At 38.7% G+C, this 19,795-nt stretch overlaps 1 protein-coding gene across 9 annotated transcripts in view; it reads left to right on the top strand.

Moving 5' to 3' along the window:
* CDH18 (cadherin 18) overlaps positions 1-19,795 on the top strand; it is a 565,378-nt gene that overhangs the window by 301,528 nt on the left and 244,055 nt on the right. For all 9 annotated transcript variants that reach the window (XM_087761202.1, XM_087761183.1, XM_009469019.2 and 6 more), the window contains one exon: positions 13,423-13,518. The gene's annotated coding sequence lies outside the window, so the exon portion shown is untranslated. The remainder of the gene's footprint in view (positions 1-13,422; positions 13,519-19,795) is intronic.

Below are 19,795 nucleotides of genomic sequence, written 5' to 3'. Positions count from 1 at the left end.
AGTTTGCTTGCAGGCAATGCAAACTAAAGGTGGCAACTGACATGACAGGAAGGAGAGGAAATACATAGCAAATAAAAATCAATATAAAGAGATTCTATTCATAGAAGAGGTTCTATTCATCTTCTCCTAGAGGAATGAGATGCATATACGAAGGTCATAAGCGGAAATAATATGAAAACCGCAAAATTGCCTACAAAGTTTTATATAACCCAGCACGTAAATGTCAATAACATTAATTATAGCAGAAAACTTATTGTCCTTCGTCAACAGTGTTCTAGTTTAAAGAGAGTATAGTCCAGTGATAAATCAATGTGAAGTGCTTTAATTTCACCACTTGATGAGCAATCTTTGGCAAGTCCCTGAAACACTCTGTAACTTCATGTATGACATGAACATTGCACAATAATTACAGAATGAATATTGTACAATATTGTTTTAAAGAAATATTGCAGAGCCTAATACTGAAGTGTTAGTGTCTCCATTACTCTCTAAATCGGTTTTGATTAGAAACACAATTTTGCTCTCCATTTGCAGCAAATGAAGCTACATGGAATTTGAAAATTCAATCCAAGAACTGAAGTAGAATTTTGAAGAAGCTCCTGAACTGGGAGCCAAAAAAATCATGTCTCCTGTAAGGGAGAAGGAAGACTGGCAGAATGAGATTTTTTTCCTCCAAAACCAGGCTTTATCAGACAAAGTACTGATACTGAGATGCTTTAAATAATGTACCATTACTTTTTTGGACTGCTCTTAATATGCAGATGGAGAGTCAACAGGAAATTAAATGAAACCTGTTGGGGATTTGAAGGGAGTGAGGTAATGCTACACTTGCTACAGTTACTACACTCCCTTCAAATCCCCCAAGTCTCATGCAGAAGCCTAATCTCCTATTTGGGAGTTAGGTTTTTTTGGGGGGAGGGAGTTGTTGGTTTGTTTTGTTGTTGGTTTTTTTTTTTTAAAATAATGGTTTTGTGCATTGAGCATAACTAGAACAACATAATCATGTAGCTCTATAAGTAACTGATAAGCAACTTGGTGGAGTTTGCACATCTGCAGTTCTTGTATACTGAAAATAGTTTTAATAGGTGCCTGAGGCCTGTAAGAATCGTGATTTTGTGTGATGGCAATTGCCATTTACATTTTTGTGGAATTACTTCAAACCTGAGGAGGGTTAAGGCTGGGTTTGTTATCATAGAAAAGGCAGAGCATTATTTTACAATGACAAACTTGAGTCCCCACTCTTTATGGAACTGCTTGCTTCTTTTAAGCAAATATTCTTGAAAGGGGGAATATATTTAGGTCACAGGCATATTTTTTCCACCCTCAGCCCACCTTACATAGGTTTCAGTATAATTTATCCAGTGCTTACATGGATAAATTTTAAAGGGTGTTTGTGAAGTATCGTATAAAAATACCCAAGCTAGCTCAGGTACTGGCTGCATTTCTACCACAGGACTGTAGCGACCTGTGAGATTTTTTTGGTCTGTGTAGTACTGCATAGTCTGTACTGTCTTAGGACAGTCTGCTGGAGGTGGAACTGGAGACTACTGCATCCTCATCCAGTTTCTCCATCAGCTGGGGGTGGTGGACCAGGCATTGCAGATCAGCCAGCTTCAGATTCTTCATGCGCTGTGGTGGGGTCTTGCGCCTGAATTGTTTTGAACTGTTCTGTGGAGAAATCTGCCTCTCCCTCCTGGTGACATAGGTAGCTTGAACTGAAGTATGTGCCTAAACGTAGGTGGTGTAAATACTACCCATCACGTCTTCTCCCTGTGCAGTATTCCTGTTGAAAACAACCAACTCTGTATTTGGTTGACTCCCTTTTTTTTGGTATTTCCAGGGGTATCATAAAATCACAGAATGGTTTGGGTTGGAAGGGACTTTTAAAGATCATCTAATCTAACCCCCCTGCCATGGGCAGCAACATCTTTCAGCAGATCAGGTTGCTCAAAGCTCCATCCAGTCTGACTTTGAACATGTCTTGGAAGTGGACATCCACAACTTCTCCAAGCAACCTGTTCCAGTGTCTCCATCATGCATTGTATTGTTTCATAATTAATTGCTATTAAGTCCTAATAGCCACAGTTATAGATGCATATATAGTTACACACACACACCCCTATTCTTTGGGAAGGTACAAAGAAGTGGAAGTCAGCTTTTTAAAAAAAGAATGATGCTTGGTACTGTTAAAAGCATGTAAAAGTTACTGATCACATTGTGTGGCAGTACAATGAGCTATTCATTGATCCAAGTCTGCTTATTTTCACAGATGAGAATGTGCATTTCCATAATTATATTAAATGATTTATTTTGAATAATATTGTATGATTAGACCACTTAACTGAATGAGTAATATATTGTTATACAGAAGTTATACATTCGATTTGAATTCTGTTTAATTCACATCTTACTCTTATTGAGTGGTGGGAGAGCTGTGAATGAAAATCTTTTGGTCCAAGAAACTTTGAAGTGCTTTTCATTATCAATAATTATGCCTTGCCCAGGGGAAACATTTTTGTTCTCTCTTTCCCTTGTAAACACCATTTCTGTATAGGGCAGTTGTTAGAATGAGGCTTAAGCTGACACTTGGAATTGGGGCAGGGGGTGAAATTTCTCGGGCTTGGGTTTCTGGCTAGGATTCGGTCAAACTTTCTGTCATGTTCTGCTGTTGATGGTACTCAAATTTATGGAATAAATAATTAAAAAAAAATTAGCAACATAGAGACCATCTCTGTAGTAGTAGGGCAAGCGTTTGAGATATTCAGAACCAGGTTTGAGACCCTGTCCTAGTGAATCTCGTACTATTTGTAAAGTACAAATGCTCCTTCAGTAGAGAACCTTCTTATAATTGGTAAAAATTTTAATAGTTTAGCAATGGTGGCAGGACAGGAAAAGTGTTGCTATTAATTTTGAGAGTGCTGGAGTGTGTATGCATGTGTTTGTGCATATTTGAAGGAAAGAGTAGTTGCTAAGAGGGAGGTCGCTCCGTTAGTTTGTTCAATAGCGAGAAAGATTTCATTTGACTGTAAGATGGTATTTTTAACACTGATATATTGTATTAGCACCTGGGAACTGCTGACTCTTCTAAGTGTAAAATCTTGGCTTTCAGGAGAGGTGAAATAAAACTAGGGCATGTGAGCAGCACTGTAGCATGGCAGCTATTAACTGCCCATGGGAACTGCCAATATTTAAAAAAAAGAAGGAAACTAATTTATGTCTGGATTACAGTCCTCAATCACTATTTCTTTTATGTTTTACATTTTGTTCTTTCTAATAAATAATAAGACTTCTTACTGGAGTCATAAAAAAAAAAAGCTACACATCATTTATTACATGCAATTTCCACACACTTTGCTGATGAAGAAAATTTGTTATATATTTGCTGTTCATTAAAGCACGAATTCTTGCATTCATACTAGGGAATTTGAGCTTAGAGTTATTATCTTGCCTATTCAGCCTAAAGAGATCTTAAATATTTTTGTATTAGCATGGCAGAAAGTGTAAAATAATTGGTTCGTTTAGCATTGTATGTTAAGTTAGGGTTTTTTTCTGGGTTTTTTTGGTTGTTTGTTTTTTTTTTTTTTTTTAGTTATGAACCATCTAAGGCTTCTTTTAGAAAACTGCTGAGGAAATGTAATGTTCTTTCTTATACTTATTCATTTTCAATGAATGCACAACTAATACTTTGAAATCCAATGTACCTTTGTATTAGAAACCCTTCTAAGTGGTTCTGGAAAGTGGTAAGACAATCTGCAAGCAAACATATGTTTTCAAGTGATGCTCAACATTTCTAGCCGGTTGAGCTTCTTTCAGTGTCAGGTAAAGACTGCAAAGTATTCACGGTACAATTGATTCATACAAGGTCTAGTGTTTTCTGAATAAACTGGGTTTGTTTGTTATTCTGTATATTCTCCAGACAGCTATCCTAGGCAGAAGGTTCACAGTGCATTAACCCAGTGGGTGCCCCAGGGTTGCCCCAAGGAGCAGCATGGTGGGAAGGTGGTTACTGTTCCTAGAGCAGATGATGTGACCTGCTGCCAGGAGTGCCTTCAACCAGCAGCAACCTCTTCCCAGGTGTTTACCAGGCACATTATAGGCATGCAGGCTGTGTGTGGGTCGTAGATAGGGAGCGGGTCCCCAGTGCCGCCAGGGTACTGTGGATCAGCCCCCAGCTTGCTGCTGGGACGTAAACGCGTTGGCCTGGCAGTGTGTGTAGCTTGTGTGCTGTAAATTGGATGCTCTAGGTTTAGAGGGTTTAGAGGAAGTGGTCCTGTTACATGAATATTGTCGTGGAGGAGGCCTTTCTGTTTCTCAGATCCAGCACAAACAACTGCATCATGCTAATACCAACCATGTTTTACACTGTAAGTGAAAAACATAATGTCAGAGACCTCTTGACCTCTTAAGGAGGAGTCAGTAGATAGATGTGTGTTACTGGAGAAGTGACACCCATCTACAAGAAGGGTCAGAAGGAGGATCTGGGGAACTACAGGCCTGTCAGCCTGACCTTGGTGCCGGGGAAGGTCATCGAGCAGATCATCTTGAGTGCCATTACGCGGCACATGCGGGACAACTGGGGGATCAGGCCCAGCCAGCATGGGTTTATGAAAGGGAGGTCCTGTTTCACTAATCTGATCTCCTTCTATGATAAGGTGACCTGCTTAGTGGATGAGGGGAAGGCTGTGGATGTTGTCTACTTGGACTTCAGAAAGGCCTTTGACTCAGTCTCCCACAGCATTCTCCTGGAGAAGCTGTCAGCTCACAGCTTGGATAAGTGCACTCTGCGCTGGGTTAAAAACTGGCTGGACGGCCGAGCCCAGAGAGTGGTGGTGAATGGAGTCAAATCCAGTTGGCGGCCAGTCACGAGTGGTGTTCCCCAGGGCTCAGTCTTGGGGCTGGTCCTGTTCAAGATCTTTATTGATGATCTGGATGAGGGGATCAAGTGCACCCTCAGTAAGTTTGCGGATGACACCAAGTTGGGTGGAAGTGTCGATCTGCCTGAAGGTAGGAAGGCCCTACAGAGGGACCTGGACAGGCTGGATCATTGGGCCAGGGCCAACTGTATGAGATTCAACAAGGCTAAGTGCCAGGTCCTGCACTTGGGTCACAACAACCCCATGCAACGCTACAGGCTTGGGGAAGAGTGGCTGGAGAGCTGCTCAACAGAAAAGGACCTGGGGGTGTCGGTTAACAGCCGCCTGAACATGAGCCAGCAGTGTGCTCAGGTAGCCAAGAGGGCCAATGGCATCTTGGCTTGTATCAGGAATAGTGTGGCCAGCAGGACCAGGGAGGTGAAAGCGCCCCTGTACTCGGCACTGGTGAGGCCGCACCTCGAGTACTGTGTTCGGTTTTGGGCCCCTCACTACAAGAAGGACATTGAGCTGCTGGAGTGTGTCCAAAGAAGGGCAATGAAGCTGGTGAAGGGTCTAGAGAACAACTCTTACGAGGAGTGGCTGAGGGAGCTGGGGTTGTTTAGTCTGGAGAAGAGGAGGCTGAGGGGAGACCTTATTGCTCTCTACAACTACCTGAAAGGAGGTTGCAGCGAGGTGGGGGTCGGTCTCTTCTCCCTAGTAACAAGCGATAGGACGAAGGAAATGGCCTCAAGCTGCACCAGGGGAGGTTTAGATTGGATATTAGGAAAACTTCTTCACCGAAAGGGTCGTCAGGCATTGGAACAGGCTGCCCAGGGAAGTGGTTGAGTCTCCATCCCTGGAGGTATTTAAAAGAAGGGTAGACGTGGTGCTCGATGACATGGTTTAGTGGTGACTTGGCAGTGATAGGTTAACAGTTGGACTCGATGATCTTAAGGGTCTTTTCCAACCTTAACGATTCTATGATTCTAAGTGAGCCCCCGAGAGCATAGAGGAGCTTACGGAGAATTTATGCAAGATGACTGACCCAACAAGTTGCTGCTTTTTTGTAGGCCTTGGATTTTTGTTTTTTTCTTGCGTTAATTTTCTGCCAGATTAGAGAGCTTTGTCATTTTATACGCAGGTTTGGCAAGTTCCAGATCTAATGCAGTAAAAACAGGGAAAGCAACAGGCTGGATGTGGGGAAAGAAAAATAGGGCACCTTTATTTCGATAATCTTTCTTTAGCCATGAGGCAGATGAATGGAAAAGATGACCAGAGGGATGTTCCTTTGTACATACCTTTGAAAAGTAGCCTCCTGGACAGAAACCTATTCAGGAGGTTTGTAAATACCTTTCAAGCAAAGGCAGCAGGAAGAGCTTTGTTGACTTTATAGACTTGTGTTGTGACTTGAAGGCTAATGAACTTGAGCTGTTTCAGACTATCTAAGGTCAGGTGAGGACTTATTTCCTAAAGCTATTAATGCCCACTGTGCTACTGAAGTCAGTTTGGCTTGTGTTGTTACATTATGTTAGTGTGTTTGATTAAATATGCTATGTCATGTCAACGTGCCTATATGTTTCCCAATTCTGAACCAAGATGGGAGGAGCTCCTGTTTATGCCTTTTTTTTTAAGAAAAAAAGGTATAACATTCTTGGAATGCAATGAGTTTACTCCACAGGACCATTGTGTGATAATTATTGCTTATTACATTATAATGGGCACTTGCTCTATTCATTGTGGAGCTTATTATATTTTAATGAGTGTTGTGACTCCCCTGCAGAGCAAAACTCAAGAATGTCCCCATGCACGTGGTTCATTTAAATGGATGGGTTACATGTTTTGGGACTTGTGTGCACGTACTTATTTGCAATGTATAGCTGTAATTTTGCTTTTAAAAAACAGGGTATGACTTTTCTTAACTTTGCAGAAATCCAAGAACATGGATGCTTCTATACTTAGCATTTGTATTTCATACCAGGTGAAAGTTGAGTCATTTTATGAAAAGACTCTTGTATTAAAGGACAGCTTGTAAATATTTTGTTCAGGACTTCAATGTATTCATTAAAATTAAAGCTCGTGAATTAATGTGATTTCGTATGCGACCCCCTCCACATCTACAGCTGTTAGATTCAGGTTTATGCTTTTTGAAAAATGTTAATAAACATTTAAGTAAGTTTATGGCATCTGTACACTAAATAGAGGAACTTTAAAATAGAATTGGCTTTTGTCTTCTGAGGATCGTCAACGTTCTGTCATCACTGTATTCAGGAAAAGGAGAACTAGAAACTGAATGCAATACAAATTGATTTGTAGACAAGGTCTTAAGCTTGTCAGTCTGTCTAGTCAATCTTTGTAGATTGCTGGCGATCTTGCTGTGACACCAAAGCTTTTGATAATGACGTTCCTGTAATGTCCACATACAGTGCTAGCCCTGAAGGGAAACACTGTGCTCTTCTCTATCATCTCTTGATGTTGCCACACAAGCAGCTTCAAAACAAGGTAGACTGTTTGAAAAATACTGTTTTATCAACATTCAGACTTAAAAATATGAACTGATTTTCTGATGTGGCCAAGTTGTTTATCCTTTGTGAAACCTGAAGGCCACCTTCAGTTTCTTGTTTTAAAAACTGCAGTATTAGTAAATTCAAACTGATAGACAGCTCTTTAATCAAACCATACTTTTTTTCTGTAACCCTTCCTCTACTGTGTCACTTTTATTTGAACATCTTTTACCATCCCCAGCAATTGCAATTCCTTGCAAGCAGGAATTTACTGAATTCGTGAGTACACAGCAATTATTTATTGGCTGATAAAAACCGTAGGTAGGTAAGGCTAACCTGCTCCTAGGCAGAACACTGTAATACCTACTAACTCGGATGTGGGTTCCTGCTGAGTCCCTGTACACCAGACAGTTACCACTCAGGTGGGGAAGTGTGAACCTCCATTGCTGCCAAGGATGGGGCAGTTGTTCTTCTTGCTGAGTTTTTGTCCTCCCAACTCCCCACTTTTTTTCCTCATGTCTTTATACTTTTTTGTGACTTTGTCATTACTGCCCACTCTATATTTTCACTTCTGTCTTTATTTTAGCTGTAGCTACATTAGAGGTCCAAGTTCTTTGCTCCATTTTGGTGGAGTCCTCAATAAACCTGACATTAGAGAACACTATATTTGGAACAAAGATGGACTTTGATTAGTTGCAGAAACAAAGAACTTGAAATGGGGAGTTTAAATCCAGTTTGGCCCCATCCCTGCTATAACTCTGAACGTATTTTGTCTGCAGGAAATGTTAGCTTATGGACTGCACATAATGAGTGGCCTTTTAAGCTCCTGTCTCCCATATATCTCATGCCAATGAAAGGAAGTGCTGTATACCTGATGTGCAATTCTGCTGAGTAATTTTAGCAATTGATTAAAAAAGGCAGAAAGGAAAAGATAAAAGAGATGAAATAAAGAATTCAATAAAGAAGTAAAAGTATGTCATTTCAGAAAGAGATTGAAACCTTTTTTTGGATATGATACAAGAAAAGAAGGGCATGACTAAACCTGTTTTTTGCTCCTCTTGAAGTATTGTTCCAGATTATTGTAGTAAAGGTGTCAATTAGAGTCAGCTCCTTTATGCCTCCTTATCTTTTTCTTTTCACAAGAAGATGTAGTTAGTTTTACAGTTTGTGACATAATGAAGTTGATTTTTTTTCCTTTTTTTTTCCTCAAGAAGCTATTTATGCAGTAGGTATCTTACTCCTAAAGAGGATTACAGGCTTAGGCCCAATAATCAGTGTTTATAAATGATTTTTAGGATATTATGAGCAATATAGTAGACATTGAAAATTATACCTATCTTCTGCTGAATTTTGGCTCAGCAGGGCAAAATATATTTGCATACCGAGTTGGATCCCAACCTTGTGATGTGTTGAGATACTCAGCCAAGGGCCTTAGCTTTTTATTGAGACTCCTGCTCAACAGCACAGAAAGAACTTTTTCAATGGAGGTGGCTTCTGTTGCTATTAACCTTCCCATCATATTGACCAAGGGGCTTCTCCACAGCTAGCATCATTATTGTAGCCTGAACAAAATGCACAGAAAACCTGTAATCAGGAAGCAGGCCTTTGCAGCAGGGTTGACACCAGGACTTCCTCAAGAAGCCGTCTTCAGACATACAAATCTCATTTTGGGATGTTGGATACTATCCTTGTCCCATCTGCAACAGCTGTAACAGTAGTGCTGGAGTCATCTTTACAGATTTAGGAAACTGTTCCTCCATCCAATTGCTTGCCTCTGCCTTTTTTATGATAAGGAGGTTTCTTCTTGCTATAAGGGCTAAATGAATTCTGCATTTCAAGTCTTTGCATAAATTGAGGGACAGAGCCTTACTAACCAGACTAATTTTTCGACACTTGTAAGATGCTAAGTGGAAAACATTGATCTTTTTTATAGTATGGTCTAGTTGAAAGTTATCCAGTTTTTGTTTTGTTTTGTTTTCCTTTTCAGCTTACCTTAAAATGACTGGTCTGTTTATACCTGTTATGTGTTCTCATGCAGATATTTTCTTTGTCTTTGTCTCTGTTCCTTAATGCATAAACACATCCTTTCATTTTTATTAGCTTACTCTGCAAGGTGTAAATAACTATAACAAATACACCATTCCTGTGTGAGACATCTCAAAAATATTGTTATTGAGTAGATTCCCAAAGGCCGTGTGAGACTGGCATCTTAACATTTATTCAGTCTGATCCTCTACAGTTTGCACTTTTTCAGTTCGAAAGACCACATAATTCTCTACTGCCTAAAGGCATGAGAGATTCGTTTTTCTCACAAGCAAAATGAATAGGTATTTTCAGCTACCTCCATTTTGTTTAAAGTTTGTCTTTGAAAGCTTAGCATGATGAATTTGAGATTTCCTTTCAGGCACATACCTATTTCTTTCCATTACTTATATTTTAAGGTTATACTTCTCACTCCTCATTGCTCAAGTGCAGTAGCGTATTATTGAACTCTTCTTTGTCAGGTAGCTTCGACAGACTGCAGTACTACTTTTACTTTTGAAGACCTTTTTATACCTGAAGTGGCTTGTGGTGTCTTTGATGTTGCCTAATTGGAATCTCAGAAGTGAAAAAAACAAAACAAAAAACCCAAACCAAACCAAAACAAAAAAACCTGAATGAAGAGGTGAGCTGTGTGCCTAAGGTTGTACATAATCTTATTTTGCTTTCAATCATTCTTCTATTCTTATGCCTTATGGCTAGGTAACCCTCTAATACTATTGCTTTATTTATCCCTATCACCCATTCCTCGATTTGAGTCTTTCAATTATCTTTCTCCCACACCTTGAACAGAAGCTGCTGAATTTGCATTTGTCTTTATACTCCCTTTGAATCCTGCTCAAAACTTTTAATTGGCCTCTGTTTTAATGGCTTGCCTTTTTTGAACAGTTATTTTTCATCCTTTCTCATCTACTTGTCTCACCTACTTGAGGCTTAAGTTTCTTAGGACAGGACTATCTGTCTTAAAACTCCATATAAATACTGTTCACCCAGACAGCCCAGCAGAAGTCCTGCATCTGGTTTGGCATTACCCAGCGCAACACTACAACCTGGCTGGCAATGGTTCTGTGGAAAAGGACATGGGGATCTGGTGGGCAGTGAATTACAGGTGAGGCAGCTGGGTGCCCTTGCAGCAAGGAAGGCTACCCGATGGCCAAGCCCATTTGGCGGGTCGGGGCAGGGGATTCTCCTCTTCCATTGCAGCGGGACAGCTGCGCCCAGTTTGCAGTGGTCCAAAACAAGAGGGAGATCGAGAAAATGCCAAGTGTTGAGTGGGAGGCCACTGAGGTGCTGGAGGATCTGTTATGCCAGGAGATGAGAGAGAAGGCACCGCAAGGAGCTGGTTGCAGGAGCAGTAGAGGAGCCAGAGCCAGGCTCTCCTGGGAGGTGCACAGCAACAGGGCAGGGGACAGTGGCCACAAGCAGCAATGAAGGAAACTCCTATTGGATGTAAGGAGGCAACTTCTCCCCGGGAGTGAGGTTAAGCACTGGGACAGGTTGCTTAGAGAGGGACCTGCATCCATGGAGGTTTTTAAAACTTGTCCGGACAAGGCCCTAAAGCAACCCAACCTAACTTGGAAGTTAGCCCTGCCTTGAGAAGGAGTCTGGACTAGATGATCTCCAAAAGTCCCTTTCAATGTAAATTTTTGCTTTTCTTCTCTGGTCTGCAGTCCTATTTGCAGTAAGTTTACTTTATCATTTCCTATTTTATAAAAATAACAGCGTGCTGAATTCTGCGGAGTTATGTGGTGATTTCACAGGGATCAAATCCAATTCTAAGTCTTCAGCAATATACTTCTTTAATAGTCTTGATATGGGAATGTATTGCCTCTGTTAAGTATTCTTATTCTTATTTGAAGGCTGTGTATGTACAATAAAGTAATTTTTGCACGAATATTTCTGTAATAGGCACAGTAAGTTACAATATGAAGTTGCGTTCATATTAAAAAAAAGAAAGCATGGATTTTATTCTGAAATAGAAATAATGAGGTATAAAGAGAGTTAAAACAAGAACAATCTTGAAAGAAATGCAAGGAAATTGAACAGTAAGTTTGCAATGTGATTGGTGTGTAAAATGCTGAAAGTACTCTTAGGCCATTCAATCATTTGTCACATCACAAAACAAAAAGTACCCGGTGTGACAATATAACACAGATTGTGCTCATTTCTAGTCACCTTGGAAGAGAATGTCCACTCCAGACTTCAGTAATTGGAGAAACCAGATTAGAGAATTAGATAGACTCACTTCTGGAGGATACTTTTTTACCTGCACTGATTATGAAGCCAAGTCCCCTTCTTCCAGAAATGTATATTTTTGTAGAGAGTTAAGAGTATTTGTGGAGAGGTAAGATCATTAGTGAACAGAAAAATTCAAGACTTGGAGCCACAAGAAGGATAAGTAGGGCTTGCTTGTCATAATGGCAAGAGCAGAATTGATTAATAGCGTTTGACATCTTTAAGGCCAAAGGAGAAAATGAACCTGTGAAGGTGAAACAAAATGTTTATGTCATCTTGGGTTAAGATACACAAAATCGAGTGATTACCAGGAGGACCAAAGATTTGTTTGGCACTGGAGTAGTAGCTGAAAGAAAGAAGTTGAAGCCCTGGGAAGCAAAATGACTTGGATGGACAACAGAGCTTTCTAGAAAATAATGATGAGAAAAAGCTTCTTTGTGTGCTGAAAACATTACCTTAATTTCTAAGATAACCCGCTTATTTAGTAGGGCAGTATTTAAGACCTTCTTCCGATTTCTCTGAATTTAGAATTTTTTTTTTCCCCTCGAGTGGCATGCAACTACAATTAAGAACATTAATTTACAGGGTGGCCTGGCAGAAAATACTAATCTGTACTGCTTTTCTCAGTGGGTTGGGGCCTAGCTGACATTAAGCAAAAGGAAGCAGCAAACACCCTGAAGGACTGAGTCTACTGCTTCACTTCTATGTATGTTTAATATTTTCCTAATTTCCAGTGCAGCTGCATTTGATAATCCTAAGTAAATGCTATGTGTGTAGTGCATTGTGCAACCTTTGGAGAAACCTCAAGCAACCTTATTATTATCTACCCCCAGCATATGCTTAATAGCGTGGAGCAAATAGGTCTCTTGCAGACGGACACAGAAAATAATGTGGACGTTGCATTAACCAAGATACCGTCTTTTTCATAATTTGTGATCTTTTTCAAGAAGAATAATACCATGTTATATGTTTGCTTTATGTTCTGTGGGAGTGTGTTTTTAAAACAAAAGTATTTTTAAATTATTTTTCTCAGTTGATTTCATCCTTTAGTTTTAATGTTTTAAATTTTCTTTATCTGGAACATGGGACCTGTTCTTAGGCAAGGAATGGCTCGGTATCAGCTTAGTGAGATTACTTTCTGCTATGATTTGCATGGACTACTGTATTGCATCTTCTCTCAAACACTATTGAATGTATCAGCTGGTACCTGATGGAATTGTAATTGAGTTCAACTGCCAGCTCTGGCCAGCTACTTCAAAATAATCAAATGTTTCTATTTCTTAGAAGCAGCAAGAATACTGTATCATATTTGCAATTGCAGTGTCTCCTAGAAACCCCTATGGTTTTTTCTACTTTTTTGAATGAGAAAGGGTAATTTAGATTTTTTTTTTTTTTCATTCCAGCATAGAAATCAAATATAGAGTGTGTTCTGTCCAGACAGAAATTATGAAAGTAACTACTTCACTCTTACCCTTTCTTTCTTTTCCATGGAAGCAGTGTGTCATCTGTTTGAATTTATTACAGATTGCTGATTGTGGAGAAAGAAAACATGGCATATCTCTCGTGTTTATTAATGACTACCTGTCTTTTTTATCATTTGAAGGGTTAAAGATGCAGAGTTAGCATCTCAGTAACATTGCTTTTCAAGTGCCTTTGATATTCCCTTCTGAAATTTATGATCTCCTGTACAGAACCAGGCCTACAAACACCTCTTAATCCAGTTACTGAAAAGGGACTAAATTAAATTAATATTTCCCATGCTATTTTAGTAAGATCCTCTTTTTTGTTTCTAGGTGTTGTGGAATGAGCAGAGAATGAATTTTATCTGAAGTAAGCAGAGAGGAGAAGCACAGCCTTCTGGCTACATCACTGGTCTGGAGCCCAAGAAGGTGAATTCACTTTTTCCTTTACTTTTTGCAACAAAGTAATTTTTAGCTTGTGTAGCAGGCAACATTAACTTGAATTTAATGATTGGTCTTGGGTATCCAAAGGGGCTAAACCACTGCCTGATTTTTACCACTGGGTCGGTGGGACTTGGCAACAAATGGGCTATTAGAGACAAGCTTTACATGTACCCAATTCATAAGCGCTGGAGCCAGCTATTGTGGCCATTAAGATGACCAAGTAAGGGGAAAAATCAGGAATCCCCAAGGTAAAAGTATCTGGACTGTCTCCTTAAGGGACTCTACTCACAACACTTTCTCTCAGTTGCATAGTAAATTTTAAATGCTGCTGGGCTCAATAAGCACTTCACATCAGCTACTTCTTGTATGAATGTGGCCAGTCCTGGAATAAGTCTTATCTTGTAAGGATATAGTTTTATTAAATGTCCCCACCTGCCTTGTGGGAATCCTCCTGGTTTCATATTTTTATTGGTTTTGGCTATTCCATAAATGTAAGATAGCATAGCAAACCGAGGAGTTTTGTTCTTTTTTTTTAGTTCCATAAGACAGAAATTTTTTTTTAAAGCCATAGCCAATCTCTAATAGAGTTTACTGTTGTGTCTGTGGTATTCTGCCACTTCTTCCTCTCATCTGTCCTCCAAAACTTTAAGGCTGTGGTCTGAAATGCTATCTTGGTTGCCACTGAGCTTGGTGGGAAGATTGCAGCTCCAGGCCTACCTCAGCTGCTCTTCAGCACATCCTCCCAGAAGTTATTATATCCTCCTGTCTGACAGTAGAATTGCATCCTTAACAGTAGAATTGCCTGTCCTTAACTTGTCTCTGTCAAATAACCTGCATTTAAAAACAAAGTTTAATCTGATACTAAACATTTTGACTGGCACCAGGACTGGCTATGCATGCAGTTAAGCTGGCGGATCTGAGGAGGCAGCAACATACGGAGAAGATAGATGTTAATGAGCAACTGGGGCAGGTCGTGGATGGTAACTTTTTCACTTAACTCACTGTCAGCCAAAAAGATATCTAGTAACAACTGTGTAGTTTTAGAGGTGTGAAAAGATGGGTGGAAAACTAGCAAAATATGTCATAGATTTGATGATAAAAATAATTTTTTCTAGACTTTATTTTTTGCTTCTTGTCTTGCTGTGATTGTCCCCAAATGCAAGATTTCCTCCTCAAAACAATGTATTTTTATCCCCTGAGCAAGTGGGCAGTGCTGCCTCAGTATGAGATTAGTTTTTCTTTTAAATGCTCAATTTCAACTTAGAGAACTGGGGAATGAACCCTGCTTAATGATCAGGGCTCACTAAAATTAACTCTGAAGATAATGAGCCAGAAATTTTGCTGATTAATGCCTGATGCAGCATCAGTGAAGTCAAAACTATTGCATAGAGTGTAACTCAGAAATAGCTTGTGAACATGTGCAGAAATCTTTCTTTGGCAATTTTTTGAATTCTTTCAAATGTTTCATAGTACCTGAAGGTCTGCATCATTGCTGTCAAAGGTCATGACTGGACCTGCAGGTAGTACAGGTGATGTAATGTCTGTTGAGTCTAAAGATTTATTTTTTTCTCCCCAAATGTTACTTTGGAAGTTTTGAGGCATTGGTCATGGTTGTTTCCAATACTGTTGTAGTGGTAATATGGTTGAATGTTCTTTGGTACACCTCTCAGAAAGGCAGACTACCTTGGGAAGACAAAAAAGGAGTATAAAACTGGGTGGATATATGTTCGTGTGTGTCTGTGTGGTTATCTGTGGTCATATAAAGGCTTGCTTTCTGGTAAACACCCACAAAAATATATATGTGGAAAGACACAGGCGCTGCACTGTCTCTATCTCACCATATTATTATTATTTTTAATAATAATAACAATAATAATAATAATAGCCCTTTTAAGAACCATTCTTTATTTATTTAGCGATTTTCTGTAGATCTGTAGAGGAGTATTAAATTCATATACGTACTTCCCATGTTCTAAAGGGCCTAGAGCTGACTCATTAAACAATGAAACAGAGGTGGTTTCATAGCTAGATGTACCAGTCTAGTTATTAAGGAAAAAAAGGTTATGGCCTACATAGTGCACTTTTGAGAAACTGTTCCACTTTCATTTATATCGTCAGTAGATTTTGTGAGTAACTGGGTGGAGCTGATAAAATCATAGGAGATTTCTTTCCTGGATCAGACCAGTTTTATTCCGTAGTTAGCTACAGCACTCCTTATTTTTTCTCTTAGTTTACAGTTCTTCACAACACAAATATTTTGCAGTCACTACAATCACAGAAAGTTTAATATGCAGATCACGTTAAGTTTCCTAACAGGGAATTTTTATAAAGAAAATCTCAAAGTGGTCACTAAGCATGCTTGTCTGGTGTTACAGCCTTATTGAAAATTGTAGAGGGAGGAAGATCTAGGCATTGATCTCTACTTTCACAGATATTTAACTTCATATAGTGTGACTAATTCTGTTCCAGTGGTGGGACAACCTGGTCTGTAATGCTGGGCATCCAGATAAACATGCAGAGAATCAGAATTGGGTAACCTGCTGCTAAGTAGGTGAAAAAGGCTGAAAAAGCATCTAAGACTCGATGTTGTAGCTTCCTTCCTTGCAATGTGTGTGACATATTTGACATGATATGGGAAGGTTCAGTTGTTAGATCTATAAAAGTACCCACAAAGCATGACCAAGATAAAAGGCTCATGGAGTGGAAGGTCATATTTTCTTCTCAGATGGATGGTTCTTGGGCTGTAGGTGATTTAGCAACTAAAACTTGTGGAAAAATATTTTTTTTTAAATCTTTGATTTTTTTTTTTTTCTCCAGGGACATCTTTTTGTTGTTATATCTTTAGAAGAAAGATTTTTTTCCGTTTCTATTATCACAGATCCTGAAGCATCTGATTACTATTGTAGGCTAACCTTGTAACAAAGTAACATCTGAAGAGGTGAAACAATGCTTAAAGTAATGCCAAAGAGTGAAAAATGTCAAGATGTCAAAAATGTCTTCTGGATAAGTTAAAAATTATTTTCAAGAGTGCATGAGTGAAAGGGAAAGAAATTCGGTCTGTTGGGCCTAACTCTAAAATTCAGTTTGGCTGTGAAAACTAGCAGTGCTCCAAAATGACAGTTTTGTCTGAGAAATGCAACCAAAGATACAGCAAGAGCCTAAAGCAAGTTAGCTGGCTGTAGTTCAGATTTAGCCTTGCCGTAAATAGGTTAAGCATTTTTTCTTTTGCAAATGCATTGTTTATAATTACTTTTAATGTTACTGGGGGTTTTGTGGGTTTTGGTTTGGTTTTATTTAAAAAAGCAAAAACAAAAAAAGAACTGGATTTGCTGAGTATGTTGACCTGGCTCAGGATTGCAGGTTACAACAATCAGGGTAACCTAGAGTTTTCAAAGGTAAAAGGCTTCATGTAGACTGGTTTCAGAGCTTGTATGAAAACATTAGGAGAGGGAAAAAAGTCTTCCAGTGATCATTAAGAGAGTGATTATATATGTTGAAAACACTCAACAACATCAAACTCAGTAATTATCTCAGAATTTGGCTGCAGTATGTATCTATTTTTGGTTTATTTTGGTTTATTTTGTTTTAATCATAAGTGCAAAAATAACCAATGTGGTAGGGAATAAACTTTTGGCATAACATTGTAGTATTTTAGTTAAAATTTTAGAGTAGGCCTTAGGACCTGCTACGCAAAGCTTTTCCAGGGGAAAGACCAATGCACAACTTCATACTAACTCTATGAAACGCTTGTGTTTAAAAAAAAAAAAACAAACCAAAAGCGCCTCTTGATGGTTTCAGAAAAAAATGGAAAGGAATTAATATATTATATTAATGATAAATGATCTGATTACATATTTAACTATTACAAGGATAACTTTTCAATTGCAAATCTCCTCCTTTATTGTGCTGGTTAGTCAAAGACCAGTGCACAGTTACAAATGTTGTAGAGAGAATCTAGAACTGGGAGGTTTAGCCCAGCTGTGTGATTATTTTTTTCAAAGGTCTTCAAGTTATATTTTCAAGTAATTAGCACCCACCACTGGTTTTAAGATTTACAAAATTTCTCATTAAGATAGTAAATAAGGGTCATTTTAATTCTACATGGGTTAGATATTTCTAAATTTCACCTAATATTATAGAATGCACTAACTAAGTTTTGAATTTTATGCTTTGAGGCCAATTTGTGCAAAATGATGCAGTCATATATCCAACATTCAGCCATCTCTATTAACCACTATATGCTTGTTTATATGTTTTGGCTTCTGAAGCTCGTTTTAGTATGCCTTAAATCTTTTATTTTTTAATACAATTTGTATTCTCCTCATTGCCTAATTATCTTACATGTTGTCAGCAAGGTCTTTTACTGATTAGGATGGCAGACCTGTAAAGCACATACATTTTCTCAGCCCCATTGATTGCCGGTGCTGAAGAACAATCTTGTCTGCGTATATGTGCTATGTTTTCCATATATATAAAGCATATCTTTTTTTGGCAAATACCATATGGAAAGGTGTTGACATTCCATGTCATCCTTTATCTGTTTTTATGACAAAATGGTGTCTGAGATGCAGTGTTTCTGTACACATAAAAGGACAGAAAATAAGCACATAACTTGCACTACTCCAATAATTCAGCAAGTGTCAATTTGTGCAAGTATGTCTATAAGTGGTAACTTAAGGAAGTTGTCTGGTTTACTTGGTTAATTTTTTTCCCCCCGAGAGGAAAAACTGGTCAGCTTTGAAGTGGCTTTATAATAAAACTGCAGCAACATAAAGCTTTTATTATAGATTCAGATGCTTAAAAATGTTAGTCATGGCAATGGCGTGGAATTTTCTTGTCCCTCCTGTCCAGTAAAACTGTAATCAAAAATGAGTATGTTCATGATCAGAAATGTCTGGGATGTGTGGATGTTTTCAGTTCAATAGTATAACATTTGCATGGAATCTTGAATCAGCTTCTGAACCTCTTGGCTGTTTTTGCTTGGTACAGTAAATAAGAGACAGTGTTAGATTATGTCAACAACTGCATGGAATTTCATATATGGAAATGTTGATTTACAGAGACATATTTATGCTAAAAAGAATGTTTGTTTAGTCATAAAAAATCTCAGCCATATCCAGCCACAATTCTCACCATCTTCACTGCTCACTCACTTTATTTGATGCATTGTCTTCTTTTGTTGTATCACTTACCCTTACTGCCCAAACTACGAATCAGACTTTATATTCACATCATAAAAATGCAATCTAGGTCTTCCTCTAGAGAAGCAGGAGAAGAGCTACAAGTGTGAGCCTGAAATCTAGGAGCTGGGATAATATACAGGGAGAATTTGTAAATCACACTCTCAAATGTACAGGTTCCTTGAGGCTGTAGGCTTTAGTTTTCCTCAGGAACATTTACCTCTGAAGAGTCAGGCTGATTAGAATGATTATTCCTTTCCTGTTATGCTGGTATAGTATTCATGAGTCTCAGTGCAACTGCTCCATAATGTCTAACAGGCTAATTATACCAAAGGCACAAGCTAATTAATTACCTAGAGCTTACTGTGAGGAGCTGTTGTTCATGTTTTCTTTATCTGTGGTACAGTTAAGTATTGTGAAGAAGTACATTTCTAAGACCTTATCTGCGAGGCTTGAAAGACTTCTGACACGTGCCAACAAAGCTCAGAGAAATCTCACCTGGATTCTGATAAGACTGAAGAAATGTTAAGATTTTCTTTTCTTTTTTACTGTATTGCATATTCCTAAACATTGGATCATTATTGCTTAGAGCCCTGTAGAAGTGTGGTACGGAAAGAAGAAATCTCAGACACAACGTAAAAACTTGCATTCATACACTCTTGCATCTGTACTCTCATAGGCAGATGGTAAACTGACCAGAAAATGAACATTTTTTTTTTTTAGATCTTTTGCTTTATGGCCATTAATATTATCTTTCATACATTATCTGCATTATGATACCACCAACAGGCCATCGTTAGGGTAATGCGTGGGGCTGGGTATTGCACTGCTATAATTAAAAATAAAAAGTCTTTGTTGGAATTGCTGTGTCTCATAGTTCTTTATAGTCTAGTGTTACAGTATTTGCTATTTAAATATAATTACTTGTGTGGTGTTGTGTGTGTGGCTGCCTAGAAATATCTTTATGTATGTTTGGTAGAAGACCTTATAAAAATTACAGAGTCACAGAATCATATGGGTTGGAAAGGACCTCTTGAGATCATCTAGTTTGATCTCCCTGCTCAAGCATGGTCAGCTATAGC

Source organism: Nipponia nippon, unplaced genomic scaffold, assembly GCF_047370975.1.
Source record: "Nipponia nippon isolate SJK-2023a ecotype South Korea unplaced genomic scaffold, ASM4737097v1 scaffold_1, whole genome shotgun sequence".
Lineage (NCBI taxonomy): Eukaryota > Metazoa > Chordata > Aves > Pelecaniformes > Threskiornithidae > Nipponia > Nipponia nippon.
This window is presented reverse-complemented; position numbering and strand designations above follow the sequence as displayed.